This window comes from Mesoplodon mirus (genome assembly GCF_964341445.2).
Source record: "Mesoplodon mirus genome assembly, chromosome: 1".
Classification (NCBI taxonomy): Eukaryota; Metazoa; Chordata; class Mammalia; order Artiodactyla; family Ziphiidae; genus Mesoplodon; species Mesoplodon mirus.
This window is the reverse complement of record NC_138976.1, coordinates 80,439,940-80,462,409: the sequence shown is the minus strand read 5'-3', so window position 1 is coordinate 80,462,409 and position 22,470 is coordinate 80,439,940. Positions and strand designations below refer to the sequence as shown.

The following is a 22,470-nucleotide window of genomic DNA, read 5'->3' as shown; positions in this document are numbered from 1 at the left end:
CTTTGAGAAAATGACTGTTCAGGAGGGTTGCATTTGATGTGAGACTAGCTATGGGGCATTGTAGCCTGGGAGATATAGTTCTCAAAATAAAATGTCATACTCTTTAATAGACCCTGTAGTACATAGCAATTTGTAGACTGTAGATTGTAATTTTTCATGCATTCCATCTTTCCAGAAAAACAAAAGGGCAAGTAGCTTAGGGAGACAGATCTCATTTGAGTTCAGCAGAGCTATTCCAAGAGAAAGTTTGCCAATACTGGGAATTTTTTAAAAGAATTATCCCCTTGCTGGCCAGGTCTATCTGAGAATAGTTTACCAGACAACAGGAAACTAAAAAATAAAACTGGACTCTACAAGCATCCTTTCCTATTCATTAACAAAATATTTAGTACTATTTCTGACAGTTAAATAATCATTAAAGAATATATGGAAAATGCATAAAAGTAAAAAGAAAAAATTCCCCATAGTCCTATCATTAAAACCCAACTACCACCATTAACATTCTGTGGATTTATTTCCAGTTTCTTTTTTAATGTATACTTTTATTGGGTGTTAGGGGAGTGGAAGACAGGGGATACAAATGTGTGTGTGTGTGTGTGTGTGTACATATATACAAAATGCATAGTTTTATATGGTGTACGGGAGTGGGAGAAGGGATATATACGTGTATGTGTGTATATATATATGTATATATACAATTTCAGTATCCTTTTTTAGCTAGAATTGTGTGAAATGCATTTTATATGTTATTCATAAACGTAATTTTTTTTATTAGTTTCTGCTTTATAACAAAGTGAATCAGTCATACATATACATCTGTTCCCACATCCCTTCCCTCATGCATCTCCCTCCCTCCCACCCTCCCTATCCCACCCCTCCAGGCAGTCACAAAGCACCGAGCTGATCTCCCTGTGCTCTGCGGCTGCTTCCCACTAGCTATCTACCTTACATTTGGTAGTGTATATATGTCCATGCCTCTCTTTTGCTTTGTCACAGCTTACCCTTCCCCCTCCCCATATCCTCAAGTCCATTTTCAAGTAGGTCTGTGTCTTTATTCCCGTTTTACCCCAGGTTCTTCATGACATTTTTTTTAAATTCCATATATATGTGTTAGCATACAGTATTTGTCTTTCTCTTTCTGACTTACTTCACTCTGTATGACAGACTCTAGGTCTATCCACCTCATTACAAATAGCTCAGTTTCATTTCTTTTTATGGCTGAGTAATATTCCATTGTATATATGTGCCACATCTTCTTTATCCATTCATCCGATGATGGACACTTAGGTTGTTTCCAGCTCCGGGCTATTGTGAATAGAGCTGCAATGAACATTCTGGTACATGTCTCTTTTTGAATTATGGTTTTCTCAGGGTATATGCCTAGTAGTGGGATTGCTGGGTCATATGGCAGTTCTATTTTTAGTTTTTTAAGGAACGTCCATACTGTTCAACATAGTGGCTGTACCAATTCACATTCCCACCAGCAGTGCAAGAGTGTTCCCTTTTCTCCACACCCTCTCCAGCATTTATTGTTTCTAGATTTCTTGATGATGGCCATTCTGACTGGTGTGAGATGATATCTCATTGTAGTTTTGATTTGCATTTCTCTAATGATTAATGATGTTGAGCATTCTTTCATGTGTTTCTTGGCAGTCTGTATATCTTCTTTGGAGAAATGCCTATTTAAGTCTTCTGCCCATTTTTGGATTGGGTTGTTTGTTTTTTTGCTGTTGAGCTGCATGAGCTGTTTATAAATTTTGGAGATTAATCCTTTGTCAGTTGCTTCATTTGCAAATATTTTCTCCCATTCTGAGGGTTGTCTTTTGGTCTTGTTTATGGTTTCCTTTGCTGTGCAAAAGCTTTGAAGTTTCATTAGGTCCCATTTGTTTATCTTTGTTTTTATTTCCATTTCTCTAGGAGGTGGGTCCAAAAGGATCTTGCTGTGATTTATGTCATAGAGTGTTCTGCCTATGTTTTCCTCTAAGAGTTTGATAGTTTCTGGCCTTACATTTAGGTCTTTAATCCATTTTGAGCTTATTTTTGTGTATGGTGTTAGGGAATGATCTAATCTCATACTTTTACATGTCCCTGTCCAGTTTTCCCAGCACCACTTATTGAAGAGGCTGTCCTTTCTCCACTGTACATTCCTGCCTCCTTTATCAAAGAAAAGTTGACCATATGTGCGTGGGTTTATCTCTGGCCTTTCTATCCTGTTCCATTGATCTATCTTTCTGTTTTTGTGCCAGTACCACACTGTCTTGATTACTGTAGCTTTGTAGTATAGTCTGAAGTCAGGGAGCCTGATTCCTCCAGCTCCGTTTTTCGTTCTCAAGATTGCTTTGGCTATTCGGGGTCTTTTGTTTTTCCAAACAAATTTGGAAATTTTTTGTTCTAGTTCTGTGAAAAATGCCAGTGGTAGTTTGATAGGGATTGCATTGAATCTGTAGATTGCTTTGGGTAGTAGAGTCATTTTCACAATATTGATTCTTCCAATCCAGGAGCATGGTATATCTCTCCATCTATTTGTATCATCTTTAATTTCTTTCATCGGTGTCTTATAATTTTCTGCATACAGCTCTTTTGTCTCCTTAGGTAGGTTTATTCCTAGATATTTTATTCTTTTTGTTGCAGTGGTCAATGGGAGTGTTTTCTTGATTTCATTTTCAGATTTTTCATCCTTAGTGTACAGGAATGACAGAGATTTCTGTGCATTAATTTTGTATCCTGCTACTTTACCAAATTCATTGATTAGCTGTAGTAGTTTTCTGGTAGCATCTTTAGGATTCTCTATGTATAGTATCATGTCATCTGCAAACAGTGACAGCTTTACTTCTTCTTTTCCTATTTGGATTCCTTTTATTTCCTTTTCTTCTCTGAATGCTGTGGCTAAAACTTCCAAAACCAAGTTGAATAAGAGTGGTGAGAGTGGGCAGCCTTGTCTTGTTCCTTATCTTAGTGGAAATGCTTTCAGTTTTTCACCATTGAGGACGATGCTGGCTGTGGGTTTGTCATATATGGCCTTTATTATGTTGAGGAAAGTTCCCTCTTTGCCTAGTTTCTGCAGGGTTTTTATCATAAATGGGTGTTGAATTTTGTCCAAAGCTTACTCTGCATCTATTGAGATGATCATATAGTTTTTCTTCTTCAATTTGTTAATATGATGTATCACATTGATTGATTTGCGTATATTGAAGAATCCTTGCATTCCTGGAATAAACCCCACTTGATCATGGTGTATGATCCTTTTAATGTGCTGTTGGATTCTGTTTGCGAGTATATTGTTGAGGATTTTCGCATCTATGTTCATCAGTGATATTGGCCTGTAGTTTTCTTTCTTTGTGACATCCTTGCCTGGTTTTGGTATCAAGGTGATGGTGGCCTCGTAGAATGAGTTTGGGAGTGTTCCTCCCTCTGCTATATGTTAGAAGAGTTTGAGAAGGATAGGTGTTAGCTCTTCTCTAAATGCTTGATAGAATTCGCCTGTGAAGCCATCTGGTCCTGGGCTTTTGTTTGTTGGAAGATTTTTAATCACAGTTTCAATTTCAGTGCTTGTGATTGGTCTATTCATATTTTCTATTTCTTCCTGATTCAGTCTTGGCAGGTTGTGCATTTCTAAGAATTTGTCCATTTCTTCCAGGTTGTCCATTTTATTGGCATAGAGTTTCTTGTAGTAATCTCTCATGATCTTTTGTATTTTTGCAGTGTCAGTTGTTACTTCTCCTTTTTCATTTCTAATTCTATTGATTTGAGTCTTCTCCCTTCTTTTCTTGATGAGTCTGGCTAATGGTTTGTCAATTTTGTTTATCTTCTCAAAGAACCAGCTTTTAGTTTGGTTGATCTTTGCTATCGTTTTCTTCATTTCTTTTTCATTTATTTCTGATCTGATCTTTATGATTTCTTTCCTTCTGCTAATTTTGGGGTTTTTTTGTTCTTCTTTCTTTAATTGCTTTAGGTGCAGGGTCAGGTTGTTTACTCGAGATGTTTCCTGTTTCTTAAGGTGGGATTGTATTGCTATAAACTTCCCCCTTAGAACTGCTTTTGCTGCGTCCCATAGGTTTTGGGTCGTCGTGTCTCCATTGACATTTGTTTCTAGGTATTTTTTAATTTCCTCTTTGATTTCTTCAGTGATCACTTCGTAATTTAGTGTATTGTTTAGCCTCCATGTGTTTTTATTTTTTACAGATCTTTTCCTGTAATTGATGTCTAGTCTCATAGCATTGTGGTTGGAAAAGATACTTGATACAATTTCAATTTTCTTAAATTTACCAAGGCTTGATTTGTGACCCAAGATATGATCTATCCTGGAGAATGTTCCATGAGCACTTGAGAAAAATGTGTATTCTGTTGTTTTTGGATGGAATGTCCTATAAATATCAACTAAGTCCATCTTGTTTAATGTATCATTTAAAGCTTGTGTTTCCTTATTTATTTTCATTTTGGATGATCTGTCCATTGGTGAAAGTGGGGTGTTAAAGTCCCCTACTATGATTCTGTTACTGTCGATTTCCCCTTTTATGGCTGTTAGTATTTGCCTTATGTATTCAGGTACTCCTATGTTGGGTGCATAAATATTTACAATTGTTATGTCTTCTTCTTGGATCGACCCCTTTATCGTTATGTAGTGTCCTTCTTTGTCTCTTCTAATAGTCTTTATTTTAAAGTCTATTTTGTCTGATATAAGAATTGCTACTCCAGCTTTCTTTTGATTTCCATTTGCATGGAATATCTTTTTCCATCCCCTTACTTTCAATCTGTATGTGTCTCTAGGTCTGAAGTGGGTCTCTTGTAGACAGCATATATATGGGTCTTGTTTTTGTATCCATTCAGCCACTCTGTGTCTTTTGGTGGGAGCATTTAGTCCATTTACATTTAAGGTAATTATTGATATGTATGGTCCTATTCCCATTTCCTTAATTGCTTTGGGTTCGTTATTGTAGGTCTTTTCCTTCTGTTGTGTTTCTTGCCTAGAGAAGTTCCTTTAGCATTTGTTGTAAAGCTTGTTTGGTGGTGCTGAACTCTCTCAGCTTTTGCTTGTCTGTAAAGGTTTTCATTTCTCCATCAAATCTGAATGAGATCCTTGCTGGGTAGAGTAATCTTGGTTGCAGGTTTCTCTCCTTCATCACTTTAATTATGTCCTGCCACTCCCTTCTGGCTTGTAGAGTTTCTGCTGAGAGATCAGCTGTTAACCTGATGGGGATTCCCTTGTGTGTTATTTGTTTTTTTTCCCTTGCTGCTTTTAATATGATTTCTTTGTGTTTAATTTTTGACAGTTTGATTAATATGTGTCTTGGCGTATTTCTCCTTGGATTTATTCTGTATGGGACTCTCTGTGCCTCCTGGACTTGATTAACTATTTCCTTTCCCATATCGGGGAAGTTTTCAACTATAATCTCTTCAAATATTTTCTCAGTCCCTTTCTTTTTCTCTTCTTCTTCTGGAACCCCTATAATTCGAGTGTTGGTGTGTTTAATGTTGTCCCAGAGGTCTCTGAGACTGTCCTCTGTTCTTTTCATTCTTTTTTCTTTATTTTGCTCTGCAGTAGTTATTTCCACTATTTTATCTTCCACCTCACTTATCCGTTCTGCCTCAGTTATTCTGCTATTGATTCCATCTAGAGTATTTTTCATTTCCTTTATTGTGTTTTTAATCGATGCTTGATTCATCTTTAGTTCTTCTAGGTCCTTGTTAACTGTTTCTTGCATTTTGTCTACTCTATTTCCAAGATTTTGGATCTTGGAAATAGAATCTTGGATCATCTTTACTATCATTATTCTGAATTCTTTTTCAGGTAGACTGCCTGTTACCTCTGCGTTTGTTAGGTCTGGTAGGTTTTTATCTTGCTCCTTCAGCTGCTGTGTGTTTTTCTGTCTTCTCATTTTGCTTATGTTACTGTGTTTGGGGTCTCCTTTTTGCAGGCTGCAGATTCGTAGTTCCCGTTGTTTTTGGTGTCTGTCCCCAGTGGCTAAGGTTGTTTCAGTAGGTTGTGTTGGCTTCCTGGTGGGGGGGACTAATGCCTGTGTTCTGGTGGTTGAGGCTCGATCTTGTCTTTCTGGTGGACAGGTCCACGTCTGGTGGTGTGTTTTGTGGTGCCTGTGGCCTTATTATGTTTTTAGGTAGCCTCTCTGCTAATGGGTGGGGTTGTGTTCCTGCCTTGCTAGTTGCTTGGCATAGGGTGACCAGCACTGTAGCTTGCTGGTCGTTGAGTGAAGCTGGGTGCTGGCGTTGAGATGGAGATCTCTGGGAGATTTTCGCTGCTTGATATTATGTGGAGCTGGGAGGTCTCTTGTGGACCCATGTCCTGAAGTTGGCTCTCCCACTTCAGAGGCACAGCACTGACTCCTGGCTGCAGCACCAAGAGCCTTTCATCCACCCAGCTCAGAATAACAGGGAGAAAAAGTAGAAAGAAAGAATTAGTAGAAGAAAGAAAGAGAGAGGGAAAGAAAGGAAGAAGAGAAGAAAGGAAGGAAGGAAGGAAGAAAGAAAGAAAGGAGGGAGGGAGGGAGGAAGGATGGAAAGAAAGAAAGAGAGAAAGGAGGGAGGGAGGGAGGAATGAAAGCAAAAGGAAGAGTGAATGGAAGAAGGGAGGGAGGGAGGGAGGAAGGAAAGAAAGAAAGAAAGACAGGAGGGAGGGAGGAAGGAAAGAAAAAGAAAGTGGAAAGAAGAAGGGTGGGAGGGAGGGAGGGAGGAAAGAAAAAGAAAGAAGGAAAGAAGGAGTGGAGGAAGGGAGGGAGGAAGGGAAGGTAGGAAAAAAAGAAAGAGCAGGTAAAGTAAAATAGAATAAAGTATGAAATATAGTAGCGTTATTAAAATTAAAAAGTAATTATTGAAAAAAAAAAACGGACCGATAGAACCCTGGGACATATGGTGGAAGCAAAGCTATACAGAGAGAATCTTACACAGAAGATTACACATACACATTCACAAAAAGAGAGCAGGGGGGAAAATCAAAAATCTTGCTCTCCAAGTCCACCTCCTCAATTTGGGATAATTCGTTGTAAAAAGAGGAAAAGGGTGTGAAGTCTGAAATCTTGTCCTCAAAGTCCACTTCCTCAATTTGGGATGATTCGCTGTCCATTCATGCACTCCACAGACGCAGGGCACATCAAATGGACCGTGGAGCTTTAATCCGCTGCCTCCGAGGCTGCACAGAGAGATTTCCCTGTCTCTGCTCTCACAGCTCCCGGGTCTCAGCCTTGGACCTGGCCCCGCCTCTGCGCGTAGGTCGCCGGAGGGCGTCCGTTCTTCGCTCAGACAGGACGGGTTTAAAGGAGCCGCTGATTCGGGGGCTCTGGCTCACTCAGGCAGAGGGGAGGGAGGGGCGCTCAGTGTGGGGCGGGCCTGCGGCGGCAGAGGCCGGCGTGACGTTGCAGCAGCCCGAGGCGCTCCGTGCGCTTTCCCGGAAAAGCCGTCCCTGGGTCCCGGGACCCCGGCAGTGGCGGGGTGCACAGGCCCCCCGGAAGGCGGGGTGGACAGTGACCCGCGCTCGCACACAGGCCCCGCGGCGGCGGCGGCGGCAGCAGCAGCCCCAGCGTCCCACGCCCGTCTCCGAGGTCCGCGCCTTTAGCCGCGGCTCGCGCCTGTCTCCGGCGCTTCCCCAAGCAGCCCTCTTAATGCCCTCTCCTCGCGCAACAGGAAACAAAAGGGAAAAAAGTCTCTTGCCTCTTCGGCAGCTCCAGACCCTTTCCCTGGACTCCCTCCGGGCTAGCCGTGGTGCACTAACCCCTTCACGCTCTCTTCCTGCCGCCAGCCACAGTCCTCTCCCTGCGCTCCGACTGAAAGCTGATACCCGAGCCTCAGCTCCCAGCCCCGCCTGCCCCGGCGGCCAAGCAGACAAGCCTCTCGGGCTGGTGTGTGCCTGAGGGCACCGATCCTCTGTGCCAGAATCTCTCCGCTTTGCCCTCCACAACCCTGTTGCTGTGCTCTCCTCCGCTACTCCGAAGCTTTCCCCCTCCGCCACCTGCAGTCTCCGCCCGCGAAGGGGCTTGTAGTGTGTGGAAACCTTTCCTCCTTCACGGCTCCCTCCCACTGGTGCAGGTCCCGTCCCTATCCTATTGTCTCTGTTTATTCTTTTTTTCTTTTTCCCTACCCAGGTATGTGGGGAGTTTCTTGCCTTTTGGGGGGTCTGAGGTCTTCTGTCAGCATTCAGTAGGTGTTCTGTAGGAGTTGTTCCACGTGTAGATGAATTTCTGATGTATCTGTGGGGAGGAAGGTGATCTCCGCGTCTTACTCTTCCGCCATCTTCCTCCGGGGTCCTCCAGAAAATGCTTTTTATATTTAAATAACACTTTCTTCTCCGGAGGGATCGAATCAGCCAACATAATTTTTAATGGTACCTTAAGTTGCATCAAAGTGAGGTACTATGGCGACTTAGGCTGATTCTAAAGATTCGCCATTAAAGAAACTTGCAATAAATATTTATAATAACTCTCTTATTACAGAGTTCCAAAACTAGTGCCATTGATTCAAAGGGCATAAACATTTAAAATATCTTAATATATATTTAACTTTACAAAAGTGTTGGACCAGTTTATAGAACAATCAGCAAAATACAAATATGCCTAGCTCATCTTATCCTTATCAATACTGGATATTTTTTATTAGTTTCATCCTTTGGTTGGGTTAATTTTTTTTCTTTACTTTGATTACCAATAAGACTATTTTCCCCATATACTTGTGTGCTAATTGCATTTCCTCTTTGGGAAAATACTATGATAGTACAGTGTGTCTTCAAAAGATAGGAAGGAAAATATTTATCTTATCAAGACAATTTTGAAAGTTTATGGTCATTACAAAAAGTAAAATTCCTGATTTCACCATTCTCAAAGCCTTTTTCTTTGGCCATGCAGCACGTGGGATCTTAGTTCCCCTACCAGGGATCAAACCTGTGCCCCCCTGCAGTGGAAACACAAAGTCTTAGCCACTGGACCACCAGGGAAGTCCCTCTCAAAGCCTTTTATTCTCATTTCCCATCATTTTACTTTTACCCATTACCACTATGTTCCAGGTAAACCAAACAATTTGCAGTTTTTCATATAAGCCATATGTTCTCCATCACTTTACTTTGCACATGCTGTTCCGTTTCAATGTCCTTTATTTTACCTCAGTCAAACACACCACACACACCACACATGCACACAGAGCCTGTGGTCTTTCCCAGGCTCTAGTAGTAGCTTGTTGTATTTCTCATAATGTCTAACATCCTGCACCATAATCATTAATATTCTTTCTAGACTTTCCCATTAACCTGTGGGTTCTGTGAAGGCAGAAACATCTCATCTTTGATCTCTAGATTCCACATCATTTATCATCATGTCTAGAAGAAAGCAGAAGTTCAGTAAATGGTTCTTTGAATATGAACAGCATTGACTAATAAACACAGTTGCCTTCCTAGTGATAGAACTGAGTGTCATTCCCAGTAATTGCATGACTTTAAGGGGCAGCATGTTTGAGTGGAAAGAATATAAACTTCAGAGTTGGCCAAACTTAGGTTCAAACTCCCAGCTTTGCTATTCAGAGTCCTTGGAGTAATTACCTAATTTTTTTTTTTTTTTTTTTTTTTCTTTTTGCGGTATGCGGGCCTCTCACTGTTGTGGCCTCTCCCGTTGCGGAGCACAGGCTCCGGATGCGCAGGCCCAGCGGCCGTGGCTCACGGGCCCAGCCGCTCCGCGGCATATGGGATCCTCCCAGACCGGGGCACGAACCCGTATCCCCTGCATCGGCAGGCGGACTCTCAACCACTGCGCCACCAGGGAGGCCCTACCTAATATTTTTGAGACAAAACTGGAACAAATGGTGATCATAAACAAACCTTAATAGGATTATTTGAATATAAATTAGGTAATGAGTATATGAAAGAATGTAGTATATAGTAGTTGCTCAATAAATAATAGACATTTTTCTAGTTACTGCTGTACGTTTCCAATATAGCTTCATTTCATGTATATTTCCATTCCATGTATATTTCCATTATAATAAATATTAACAAATACAAAGGATTTGATTCTTATGTATGTATTTTTCTTTAAATCATCAAGACTAAGAGACAAGGTCAATTATACTGTCCATATTCTTGTTGCACAGGCAAGAATATTCCTTTTAAATAAATCTTAGAAAAAAATTATATCAGGAAGAAATAGAAAATATAAGCAGACCAAAGCACTGAAACTGAGACTGTGATTAAAAATCTTCCAACAGGGCTTCCCTGGTGGCGCAGTGGTTGAGAGTCCGCCTGCCAATGCAGGGGACATGGGTTCGTGCCCTGGTCCGGGAAGATCCCACATGCCGCGGAGCGGCTGGGCCCGTGAGCCATGGCCACTGAGCCTGTGCTTCCGGAGCCTGTGCTCCGCAACGGGAGAGGCCACAACAGTGAGAGGCCCATGTACCACAAAAAAAAAAAAAATCTTCCAACAAACAAAAGTCTCGGAACAGATGGCTTCACAGGCCAATTCTATCACATACTTAGAGGAGAGCTAAGACCTATCCTTCTCAAACGCTTCCAAAATATAGCAGAGGGAGGAACATTCCCAAACTCATTCTATGAGGCCACCATCACCTTGATACCAAAACCAGACCAAGATGTCATAAAGAAAGAAAACTACAGGCCAATATCACTTATGAACATAGATGCAAAAATCCTCAACAAAATATTAACAAACAGAATCCAACAGCACATTAAAAGGATAATACACCATGATCAAGTGGGGTTTATCCCAGGAATGCAAGGATTCTTCAATATACACAAATCAATCAATGTGATACACCATATTAACAAATTGAAGGAGAAAAACCGTATGATCATCTCAATAGATGCAGAAAAAGCTTTCGACAACATTCAACACCCATTTATGATAAAAACCCTCCAGAAAGTAGGCACAGAGGGAACTTACCTCAACATAATAAAGGCCATATATGACAAACCCACAGCCAACATTATTCTCAATGGTGAAAAACTGAAACCATGTCCACTAAGATCTGGAACAAGACAAGGTGGCCCACTTTCACCACTGTTATTCAACATAGTTTTAGAAGTTTTAGCCACAACAATCAGAGAGGAAAAAGAAATAAAAGGAATCCAAATCAGAAGGGAAGAAGTAAAACTGTCAGAAGTAAAACTGTCACTGTTTGCAAATGACATGACACTATACATAGAGATTCCAAAAGACTCTACCAGAAAACTACTAGAGCTAATCAATGAATTTGTTAAAGTAGCAGGATACAAACTTAATGCACAGAAATCTCTTGCTCTCCTATACACTAATGATGAAACATCTGAAAGAGAAATTAAGGAAACACTCCCATTTACCACTGCAACAAAAAGAATAAAATACCTAGGAATAAACCTACCTAATAAACCTACCTAATAAACCTACAAAAGACCTGTATTCAGAAAACTATAAGACACTGATGAAAGAAATTAAAGATGATACAAACAGATGGAGAGATATACCATGTTCTGGGATTGAAAGAATCAACATTGTGAAAATGAATATACTACCCAAAGCAATCTACAGATTCAATGCAATCCCTATCAAACTACCAATGGCATTTTCCACAGAACTAGAACAAAAAATTTCACAATTTGTATGGAAACACAAAAGACCCCAAATAGCCAAAGCAATCTTGAGAAAGAAAAATGGAGCTGGAGGATTAAGGCTCCCTGAGTTCAGACTATAATACAAAGCTACAGTAATCAAGACAGCATGGTACTAGCACAAAAACAGAAATACAGATCAATGGAACAGGATAGAAAGCCCAGAGATAAACACATGCACATATAGTCACCTTATTTTTGATAAAGGAGGCAAGAGTATACAATGGAGAAAAGATGGCCTCTTCAATAAGTGGTGCTGGGAAAACTGGACAGCTACATGTAAAAGAATGAAATTAGAATGCTCCCTCACACCATACACAAAAATAAACTCGAAATGGATTAAAGACCTAAAGGTAAGGCCAGACACTATAAAACTCTTAGAGGAAAACATAGGCAGAACATTCTATGACATAAGTCACAGCAAGATACTTTTTGACCCACCTCCTAGAGAAATGGAAATAAAAACAAAAATAAACAAATGGGCCCTAATGAAACTTAAAAGCTTTTGCACAGCAAAGGAAAACATAAACAAGATAAAAAGACAACCCTCAGAATGGGAGAAAATAGTTGCAAATGAAGCAACTGACAAAGGATTAATCTCTAAAATATAAAAGCAGCTCATGCAGCTCCATATCAAAAAAACAAACAACCCAATCCAAAAATGGGCAGAAGACCTAAATAGACATTTCTCCAAAGAAGATATACAGATAGCCAACAGACACATGAAAGGATGCTCAACATCACTAATCATTAGAGAAATGCAAATCAAAACTACAATGAGATATCACCTCACACCAGTCAGAATGGCCATCATCCAAAAATCTACAAACAATAAATGCTGGAGAGGGTGTGGAGAAAAGGAAACCCTCTTGCACTGTTGGTGGGCATGTAAACTGATACAGCCACTATGTTGAACAGTATGGACGTTCCTTAAAAAATTAAAAATAGAACTACCATACGACCCAGCAATCCCACTACTGGGCATATACCCTGAGAAAACCATAATTCAAAAAGAGTCATGTACCACAAAGTTCACTGCAGCTCTATGTACAATAGCCAGGACATGGAAGCAACCTAAGTGTCCATCGACAGATGAATGGATAAAGAAGATGTGGCACATATATACAACGGAATATCACTCTGCCATAAAAAGAAACGAAACTGAGTTATTTGTAGTGAGGTGGACGGACCTAGAGTCTGTCATACAGAGTGAAGTAAGTCAGAAAGAGAAAAGCAAATACTGTATGCTAACACATATATATGGAATCTAAAAAAAAAAAAAAAAAGGTTCTGAGGAACCTAGGGGCAGGACGGGAATAAAGGCGCAGACCTACTAGAGAATGGACTTGAGGACATGGGGAGGGGGAGGGGTAAGCTGGGACGAAGTGAGAGAGTGGCATGGACTTATATGTACTACCAAATGTAAAATAGATAGCTAGTGGGAAGCAGCTACATAGCACAGGGAGATCAGCTCAGGGGGATAGGGAGGGTAGGAGGAAGATGCAAGAGGAAGGAGATATGGGGATATATGTATAGGTATAGCTGATTCACTTTGTTATACAGCAGAAACTAACACACCATTGTAAAGCAATGATACTCCAATAAAGATGTTTTTAAAAAAAAGAATTAGCTATTACCACAGTTGAGAAAAGAAGGTCTATATTTTCCAAAGGCAAGAGAATAAAGTACTCTGTAAAATAACACATGATCTAATCATCTGCTGCTTAATTTTTTTTGTTGTTTGCTCCATTAATACTGCTGAAGGTATTTGGGGACCTGAAATTACTATAAATACAAGTACTGCTATCCCTGATGGCAAAAGAAAAGAACTTTTGGAACATGCTCTACTTTTCACTGCCAAAATTATATTCACTTGGGCCACACTAAAGAAGTACGTGAAATCTTCCCAGTTGAAAATCAGATTTAAACCAGTGGTACGTTCAGCCCCAACGCGTGCACACATGCTCGCGTGCACACAAACACGCACACATACCAGAAATTCTCTGAAGCTCAGCTTCTGTTTATCGCACAGCCAAGATTCGTACGTGCCTTCTGTGTGCCTTCTTTGAGGCTAAAAGGCATTTACATCCATCTGCCAACCAGATGAACCCAGGGAAAAAGTCACAAAGTCTACACAAATGAGGATGACACAAGTATTTGTGCAGAATAAATTTGCCAAGATTTTTTTCGCTCTACCCTTATCCCATACCCCATGCAAGCTGTTTTTAAGTCCCACATACTGCAGTTTCCCTTCTGCTGACAGCTCAAATCATCTCCTCCAGGACTTTGTGTTCTCAGGCCTCATTCCAGGCAATTCTCCATGATTAAATGTAGAATGTGTAGCCCCTAGTATGGTGCTAAGCACAACAAAACGTGCTCAATGCACAAGTGTTCATTTCTAACTTTTCAAACCCCTCTGAGCACTCACAGAATTATCCTCCACACCTTTCCACACAGGGTCAAAGTTATTGCCCCAGGCAGGGCTTCTCAAATGCTGAGAAATGCCCACAAAATTTCCATTTTAGGGGGTTCTAATATCCTAAAATTTGAAAAAATGCCAAAACCAGATTTTAAAAAATAATAGTACCTTTTAAACTTTTACACCTAACAAAAGAATGTTTTTAAATATAATACACTCGATGGTGATATTTACAAGGTAACTATAGAATCTATAAAAAAATGTTACAGCCAGTATAGCCCAGGAATGCAACAGGAGTCAAACATGCATGCTATTCCTCACCTTCCAAGTCTGTTAATCGTGTTTTGTTTATGTGTAAAGACTCATTGGGAAGTGACATTTGAAATATAAATTTCAAGTCCTTTGAAACGTAAACTCTTCATTCAAAAAGCCTTAACTCCCATCCTCATCACAGTGCTTACCTCCACACATCTTTGGCAAGGAAACCACAAGCAAATAATGAAAGAGTTAGGGATAAGATTTGCCCTGAAAAGAAGGGGGAAAGAGAGACTTAGAGGAGCCAGATGAGGCCATTATGTCCAGATCTACTTACAGGTTGAATTGAAAAGAATTTCTTTCCACAACCCCCTGGCAACTCATTCCCTGTTGCCAAGGAGGCCTTGACCTCACCCTTGGATAAGCAGAGCCCCACACCAGCCTCCCAAGAGAGTGAACTGTCATGGGAGCTCTGACAATCAGGCCAATGAATTAGCAGGCTATGACTAGAATAATTTTCCCTAGACTTTTCTGGTGAAAGTAAGCTATTCCTCCTGTAGGGATGCTTCAGGAGTTTATAACTTGTAGACTGAGATTGTTTTTCTGAACTAATTACAAGGCACCAATGAACAATGAACACTGAGTAGTATTTTAAATGATGAGTTATTTTAGTTTCAAGAGAAATAAACAACGAGAGATTTAAAGTGATTATAATGACAGACAAACACACAGAGTAATGCATTTATAACTGGAAACTGCAGGTTAAAGTATGACACTAAATATATACCAGGACATGATATACCCATGCTTTTGTGGAATTGTAAGGTTCAAGACATGATGTGATTGTTTTATGGGTTACTGAATTGTAGAAAAAATTATATACAGACGAATAGTATGCAGGAAGTCTGCGTGATGCAGTAAAACAGCATGGGATTTGGTGTCCTTCTGACCTTCTCCTCTCTCTTTATCTCTGCAATCTGGCTTCTGCCCCCATCACTGCCTAGCCCCTAGTTTCCCTGAAACTACTTTTGCCAACAAGGTAAACTCACTGTTGTTCAATCCAAAGAACACTTTTCAGTCTTTGTCTTACTTGATCTCCCTCCACAGCATTTGACTCTGTGGAAAATGCCCTCTTTCTTCATACTCTCATTCTTGACTTCCTTAACATTCATCTCTCTTGGATGTCGTCTGATAACTCCTTCTCAGTCTCCCTGCAAATTCTTCTTTCGTCTTGATCACTTCAGTGTTATTGCTAAAGGTGCCACTGTGGGTTCTTTTTTTTTCTTCTCAATGTACATTATCTCCCTGATGACTTCATCTATGACTTCAAGTGCTTTCTCCTTGCTAAAGGACTTCCTGATCTGTACCACCATGTCTGATCTCTCTCCTGAGCTCCAGAACTATAGAGCTAACTGCCTATCAGACATTGTATCAGTTATCTATTACTGTAAAACAAACCACCCCCAAATAGTAACTCAAATCAATGGTAATTATTTATTTTACTCACAAGTCTGGAGGTCAGCTTGGCTCAGCTGGTAGTTCTGACTGCATGCAGGTCCCTCACGTAGTTGTGGCCAGACAATGGTTGGGGCTGACAGCATCTCAAAGTCTTCTTCATTCAATTGTCTGTTACCCAGGATGGAAGCCTTCAATAGCTGGAGACTTGAACTCTGGGCCATCTCTCTCTATATGTAAGTATGTGGTCACTCCATGTGGTGGCCCCAGGGTAGGCAGACTTCTTACATGATAGCTGAAAGCTCTGAAAAAGAACTCATGTTCAGAACCAATCTAACATTCAGAGCAAGGCCATGTTAGTCTCCTATTGGACATAAACAATCTCACAGAATACCAACCTTAGACAAGGTTACTCTGAGATCATGACAGGATGAAATAAAGAAAGGCCTCTTCTTAACTTTGTGTAAGTACAGACAAAAACACATCACTATGGCAACTGCAAAATGTCCAACCATAGAATTACCCCCACATTCTGACAACACACAATCTAGACCAAATTTCTTTCTCAAACCTTCCCGCAAATCACCCAACCAAATCCCAAATCCTATAATGGGTTCTTTCTAACAATTAATACCCCAAAAAATAACTACTAAAAGAGGTAAGAGTGGGCTCTAAGGGAGCTCTAACTTTAAATTACCTGCTCTTTTAATTTGTGATACTTGGATCTCTTAAAGCCCACTTTTACCTCTTTTAGTAGTTATTTTGGGGGGTTATTAATTTTTCCCTGTTCAAATAACTGTCATGGTTTCTGTCTCCCAACTGGACCTTGTCTGATATAGAACTTAAAAGCTCAACAATAAAGGATTAGTTAAATAAATGAGGATACATCCATAAAATGGAATAATATTGGGAGTTGTCAGTGCCCTTCAGTCAAAGCCTACCAGGAACAAAATAAAGAAAAATAATAAAATAAACAAAATAAAAACAAAAATAAAGAAATGGGACCTAATTAAACTCAAAAGCTTTTGCAGAGCAAAGGAAACCATAAACAAAACAAAAAGACAGCCCACAGAATGGGAGAAAATATTTGCAAACGTCGTGGCCTACAAAGGATTAGTCTTCAAAATTTACAAACAGCTCATGCAGCTCAATATAAAAAAAAAAACAACAACAACAACCCAATCAAAAAATGGGCAGGGGCTTCCCTGGTGGCGCAGTGGTTAGGAGTCCGCCTGCCAATGCAGGGGACAGAGGTTCATGCCCCGGTCCAGGAAAATCCCACATGCCACGGAGCGGCTGGGCCCGTGAGCCATGGCCACTGAGCCTGCGCGTCCGGAGCCTGTGCTCCGCAACGGGAGAGGCCACAACAGTGAGAGGCCCACGTACCGCAAAAAAAAAAAAAAAAAAAGGCAGAAGACCTAAATAGACATTTCTCCAGAGAAGACATACAGATGGCCAAGAGGCACATGAAAAGATGTTCAACATTGCTAATTATTAGAGAAATGCAAATCAAAACTATAATGAGATATCACCTCATACCAGTCAGAATGGCCATCATTACAAAAACCTACAAACAATAAATGGTGGGGCTTCCCTGGTGGCGCAGTGGTTGAGAGTCTGCCTGCTGATGCAGAGGACACGGGTTCATGCCCCGGTCCGGGAAGATCCCACATGCCGCGGAGGAGCTGGGCCCGTGAGCCATGGCCGTTGAGCCTGCACGTCCGGAGCCTATGCTCCACAACGGGAGAGGCCACAACAGTGAGAGGCCCTCGTACTGAAAAAAAAAAAAAAAAAATGCTGGGTGTGAAGAAAAGGGAACCCTCCTACACTGTTGGTGGGAATGTAAATTGGTACAGTCACTATGGAGAACAGTATGGAGGCTCCTTAAGCAACTAAAAATAGAGCGACCATATGATCTAGCAATCCCGCTCCTGGGCTTATATCCAGAAAAAAACATGGTTCAAAAGGATACATGCACCCCAATGTTCATTGCAGCACTGTTTACAATAGCCAAGACATGGAAGCAACCTAAGTGTCCATCAACAGATGAATGGATAAAGAAGATGTGGTACATATATACAAAGGAATATCACTCAGCCATTAGAAAGAATGAAATAGTACCATTTGCAGCAACATGGATAGACCTGGAGATTATCATACTAAGTGAAGTTAAGTCAGACAGAGAAAAATAAATATCATATGATATCACTTATACGCAGAATCTAAGAAAAATATACAAATGAACTTATTTATAAAAGAGAAACAGACTCACAGACTTAGAGATCAACTTACAGTTACCAGGGGGGAAGGGTTGAAAGGAGGGATAGATTGGGAGTTTGGAATTGACATGTACACACTGCTATATTTAAAACAGATTACCAACAGGACCTACTGTATAGCACAGGGAATGTTCTTAATATACTGTAATAACCTAAATGGGAAAAGAATTTGAAAAAGAATAGATAAATGTACATGTATAACTGAATCGCTTTGCTGTACACCTGAAACTAACACGACATTGTTAATCAACTATGCTCCAATTAAAAAAAAAAAAGCAGGTACTACCTCTAGCCTGAGGAATAGGGACAATAAAGGACTAGGAGAAGCCCTCTGGGCCCCAAGGCTGAGATTCAAACCTCTTCAAAGAGGGAGTCACTACCACAGGCAGCCTGCAGTGGCAAAAAAAGAAAAAACTTGGCTGAGGGCACAGGCTGGCACTGATCTGTAAAAACAGCTCATCACTGCTGCTGGGTGTGGATAGGCGGGAGCTGGTAGGCGGGAGCTGGTCTGCAGGAGTGACCTGCCTTTGCTGGTTGGTGTGTGTGGGCCAGAGTGTGTCTGTTGAAGTGGCCAGCATTGCTTGTGGGTGCAGACAGCTGAAGCTGCTCTCAAGTGGCTGCAGATAGGGAGAGATGGCCTGAGGGTGCAGCTCAAGCTCCTGCTTATGGCTGTGGGGCTCAGAATGTATATGGAGGGCTGGAACCTGGAAGAGAAGTGTTTTCTTGCAACTACTGCACCCAGTGCCCTCTACTGATGAAATGAATATCCCGCCAGCTGGCAAAAGAAATGTTTATAGGACTTAGCTAGAGCAACACAAAGGAAGACAAAGAAGGGGGAATTTGGAGCTCAGAGACAATAAACTGGTAACTGTCACCTTGTAAGTTTTCACTATTATAACTATTATCAACATTCACATAAATATTTATGGATATCTTATTATTTTCCTTAGGTTAAATTACTGAGTCCAAAGACTCAAACATTTAAAAATTTGGATAGATAATAATAATAATAATAATAAAACTTTTCCATAAAGCTGTGCAAATTTATATTCATTCCAGCAGAATATGAATATATGAAGAACAAGCACACTCTGGGCAGTTCTAGGAGGCTGACGTGTTGGAACAAATCCTTACACAGTGAGTGATCTTAGCTGAATGCCCAGCTTAGCCAGCTCCTGTTCTCCACTCATTTTTTTGTGGAGTCTTTCTCTAAGGTGATTTTGTGGGTTTTTTGTTTGTTTGTTAAAATAGTTAGCAAAGCAGAGATAAAGCTATGATTCTAATAGTTGGAAAACAATTTTTAATGAAACATGAGACTCCACAAATGACATCTGATTCTTGAAAAAAATGTGATTCAGGAAAGCCAAGGTCCACGTCCACATTTTGAAATTGAGGGCTTCGGACACATTTAGAATGTCTTCTCACTAATGTCAAGATTCTCATACACTAACTTGCAGGGTTGTTATGAGGATCAGTAATGACATATATAAAACACCCAGGAGGAGTCAATACATAGTAGCTTTATTTCCCGAGAGCATTGCTGTTAAACTGCTATGAATCCAAGTGTATATATTTTCCATATATATATATATGTCAAAGTTGTTTTCATTAACGATGTAAATACAACTCCTCATTCCCGAGCTATAACTGTGCTACAATAAAGTTATGCCCTGATGACTATTAATTACAGATTTGATGGTATTTCTTTCCAGTTTCTTAACAAATACCATTTGTCTTTAACTGCATTCACTGCAATAAAATCTCAATGCAATGAGCGAAAGTGGAAGGGAATCAGATATTACACATTCTTTACATTTGTCTTTGTTCCCAATGCACTTAATTTTTATTACCATTTGGGCACTTATCCTGCCTATGCTGTGGCAGGCGGGGATACTCACCACTATACTAATGAGGAAAATGACTATCTTGCCTACTTTGTAATAAACCATTTACATGTGTCTTCATTTTAAGAAGACTCCGTGAAGCAAAAGCCCATTGGAGTAATTATCAATATTTCTAGCATTGTGCTTTATATGTGTAAGTTCCTTAACTATCAGGGGTACAAACACAAGTGCTTTCATGGACCAGGTATGTTATCATAAATAAATGAAACTGGAATCATTTAAAATAGTAGGGATCCATGGAAGACATACAAAATTGGAGAAAGCTTGCCCCATCTAAAGACATTTATACAAAATAAAATAAATTAAATTAAATGATAAAATAAAACAAAAGATACTAGGGAAAAAATCTACAACCTACATTAGACTGTTACCCACTTATGACTTCTGTATCAATCTTGGGTAAACTGAATTAGATGCTGAAGTGTGCTAAGAAAGAACTAAAACTGGGTTCACCAAAGAAAATCAGGACTCATTTCTGAGCCAGAAGTCCCAGTGATTCTAGCTCAGTCCCTGGAGCTCCGCGCTCTCTACCTCCCTTTGGCCTCCATGATGCCAGCACCTCCCATTCTTCTCCATATCATTCCCCACCGTGCACTGCATTTGAGCCCTTAATTTTTTTTTTTTTACTGTAAAACTCACTAACATAAAATACACTGTTTTAACCATTAAAAAGTGTAAAATTTATGGCACTTAGTACATTCAAATGCTTTGCAACCATCACCATTATCTAGTTTCAAAACATTTTCATCACCCCAAAAAGAGACCCTACCATTAAACAGTCACTCCCCATGTCACTCTCCCCCAGTGCCTGGCAACCATTGGTTTTCTTTGTGTGAAACCTTTGTTTTTGTTTTTTATTGCATCCTCAGTTCATCCAACATCCAAAGTAAATTAGAGCAGAACTCAAGTCTGAAAAGATGAGAAAACAGAGCACTGAGTTGGGGCAGAAAAACAGCTCTCCAGTTGTGCTTTCTGGATTCAAAGTTAGGGTAGGAGGGAACACCAGTGATAAGCCCCTTTGCTCTCCTCAGTCTGGCTAAAAGAGTCCATCAACTCACTCCAGAATAAAAACATATGACAGGTCTCCTATTCTCTCAGTTTTTAACTGCATTTTCACTTTCTTCTATCTAGTTCTTTTATGCTTTTTAACACAAACATGTTCTAACTTGCAACTTATTGAAATACAATTGATTTGAAGATCGAAGTTTGAGGTAATTTCCCTACTGAAGTTTTTTTCCTGTTCTCCCTTGGTCATTTCTCTTCTTTTACCCTAAATTGTGGCTGATTATATATTCTGTTGCCCCTCCAAATGCTTTTGCTTTATGCTTTGAGTCAGCTGAAAAGGAGTTTACTATGCCTGGTATAAACACTCGTACAATCTCTCTTGTGTCAAAGTGCTTTCCTTGGCTGAATCGGGATTGTCGATTGATGGTGTCAGTCTCCTTGGAACCATGTGAGGCACTCTGAATTGGGAGGAGTCCCCTCCAAGGTTGAATCTCTCTAAATGGTGAATTGCCAGCTAGTTATACCAATACATCGAAATACCTCTTGAGGTGCAACGTAAGCTACACTGACCAGATCTTGGGATTCTTGGAGGTCAATCTTTTAGTCACTTATTCATCAGTCCATGATAAATTCACTTGTACCAAATTTGGCCATTTTTCTTTTTTTTTTTAAACACCTTTATTGGAATATAATTGCTTTACAATGGTGTGTTAGTTTCTGATTTATAACAAAGTGAATCAGCTATACATATACATATATCCCCATATCTCCTCCCTCTTACGTCTCCCTCCCACCCTCCCTATCCCATCCCTCTAAGTAGTCACAAAGCACTGAGTTGATCTCCCTGTGTTATGTGGCTGCTTCCCACTAGCTATCTACTTTACATTTGGTAGTGGATACATGTCCATGCCACTCTCTCACTTTATCCCAGCTTACTCTTCCCCATCCCCGTGTCCTCAAGTCCATTCTCTACATCTGCATCTTTATTCCTGTCCTGCCCCTAGGTTCTTCATAACTTTTTTTTTTTTTTAGATTCCATATATATGTGTTAGCACTTGGTATTTGTTTTCCTTTTTCCGACTTACTTCACTCTGTACGACAGACTCTAGGTCCATCCACCTCACTACAAATAACAGTTTCGTTTCTTTTTATGGCTCCACCTCATTACAAATAGCTCAATTTCATTTCTTTTTATGGCTGAGTAATATTCCATTGTATATATGTGCCACATCTTCTTTACCCATTCGTCTGTCGATGGACACTTAGGTTGCTTCCATGTCCTGGCTATTGTACATAGAGCTGCAATGAACTTTGTGGTACAGGACTCTTTTTGAATTATGGTTTTCTAAGGGCATATGCCCAGTAATGGAATTGCTGAATCATATGGTAGTTCTATTTTTAGTTTTTTAAGGACGCTCCATACTGTTCAACATAGTGGCTGTAGCAATTTACATTCCCACCAACAGTGCAAGAGGGTTCCCTTTTCTCCACACCCTCTCCAGCATTTATTGTTTGTACATTTTTGGATGATGGTCATTCTGACTGGTGTGAGGTGTTACCTCA

General features: G+C 40.2%; 1 protein-coding gene across 1 annotated transcript in view; it reads right to left on the bottom strand.

Moving 5' to 3' along the window:
* TMC1 (transmembrane channel like 1) overlaps positions 1 to 22,470 on the bottom strand; it is a 391,450-nt gene that overhangs the window by 151,554 nt on the left and 217,426 nt on the right. The window contains exon 4 of the mRNA XM_082624767.1: positions 15,772 to 16,023. The gene's annotated coding sequence lies outside the window, so the exon portion shown is untranslated. The remainder of the gene's footprint in view (positions 1 to 15,771; positions 16,024 to 22,470) is intronic.